Source organism: Apium graveolens, chromosome 8 (assembly GCF_009905375.1).
Source record: "Apium graveolens cultivar Ventura chromosome 8, ASM990537v1, whole genome shotgun sequence".
In the NCBI taxonomy this organism is placed as follows: domain Eukaryota; kingdom Viridiplantae; phylum Streptophyta; class Magnoliopsida; order Apiales; family Apiaceae; genus Apium; species Apium graveolens.
In genome coordinates, this window is record NC_133654.1 from 115,826,091 (window position 1) to 115,827,634 (window position 1,544).

General features: G+C 41.6%; 1 non-coding gene across 1 annotated transcript; it reads left to right on the forward strand.

Annotated features, from left to right (window-relative positions):
- Positions 1-561: 561 nt before the first annotated feature.
- On the forward strand, positions 562-668 carry LOC141681438 (small nucleolar RNA R71). Its single transcript, XR_012558873.1, has one exon. It is a non-coding gene; the product is annotated as a small nucleolar RNA R71 (small nucleolar RNA).
- The last annotated feature ends 876 nt before the right edge of the window (positions 669-1,544 follow it).

The following is a 1,544-nucleotide window of genomic DNA, read 5'->3' on the forward strand; positions in this document are numbered from 1 at the left end:
TAACTGCTGAAGTTAAAGTTGTTGCTTCGGGGCATATTGCGGTTGCTGAAAACCAGGAGGGTTATACTGCCTTGCTGTATATGGCTGATAAGATTGTTGCACCACATTCTGATTGTTGCTCCAGCTGAAGTTAGGATGATTGCGGTTATTCGGATGATAAGTGGCTGGAGCTTGTTGTTGTGATCTCTGAAAGTTGCTCACAAATTGAACTGATTCGCTACAAATAGCACACTGCTCAGTTTCATGTGCCCCGCACAAAGCTCTCACACACTAGTGATCTGATTAACTCCATAATTAGCCAAAGTGTCCACCTTCATCGTCAAAGCCTTAAGTTGGGCAGCTATAGCAGTTGCTGCATCCAACTCCATAATTCCTGCTACTTTTCCCTGAGTCAATCTCTGGGAAAGATTCTGGTATTCATTAGCAACCATCAGTTCAATCTATTCATAGGCTTCATCGTAGCTCTTAGCCCACAAGGCTTCTCCTGATACTGCATCGAGCATGGGTCTAGAAGTAGCACCCAATCCATTGTAGAAACAGTTTATAATCATCCAATCAGGCATGCCGTGGTGTGGGAACTTCCTTAGTATCTCCTTATATCGATCCCAAGCCTCACACAGAGATTCTCCAGTTTGTTGAGCAAACTGAGTAAGAGCATTCCTCATTGCAGCAGTCTTCGCCATATGAAAGAATTTAGTGAGAAAATTTTGAGCCAGATCTTCCCAAGTGGTGATAGACCCTGGTGGTAGAGAATGTAACCAACACTTTGCTTTGTCCCTTAAAGAGAATGGAAAGAGTCGCAGCTTGATAGCATCTTCAGTCACACCATTGAACTTGAAAGTGTCGCATATCTCGATGAAATCCCTGATGTGTATGTTGGGGTCTTCAGTAGGAGAATCCCCAAACTGAACTGAGTTCTGTATCATCTGAATCGTGCTTGACTTGATCTCAAAAGTGTTAGCCGAGATGGCTGGTCTGATGATGCTCGACTGAATGTCATTGATCTTAGGCTGAGAGTAGTCCATCAAGGCCTTAGGATTTTCTGCTTGATCTCCCATCACTACTAAAATTAGTTCCTCAACTTTCTCTTCTTCTACTAGCTTCTCTTCTCTTCGAACCACTACAACTTCTTCCTCGGCTTTATCGAGAGTTCTCTTACGAGACCGCGAACACGAATGCGTATGCATACACGCTCACTAGAGTACCTGAAATAAGACAAGAAAATAGATAAGTAACAATGTCCTAGTCAATGAACTTTAACGACCACTGATGACAAACACATAAACTAAAAATTAACACTGCAGTCCCCGGCAGTGGCGCCAAAAACTTGTTAGGGCTAAATACGCGCTAATAATTCATGCAAGTATACGCGTTCACAAGTAATATAGAATTGTTTCTAGTTCATTCCCGCAGAGAGTGGCTTTGGTTAACTATGTAATTTATGCACTTATGCACCGATGATATGGTTATTATCCAATGCTAAGATGATAACAATTTGGGTTTGATTATAACTATGAATTAAACTAATAATTATAACTAAGAGA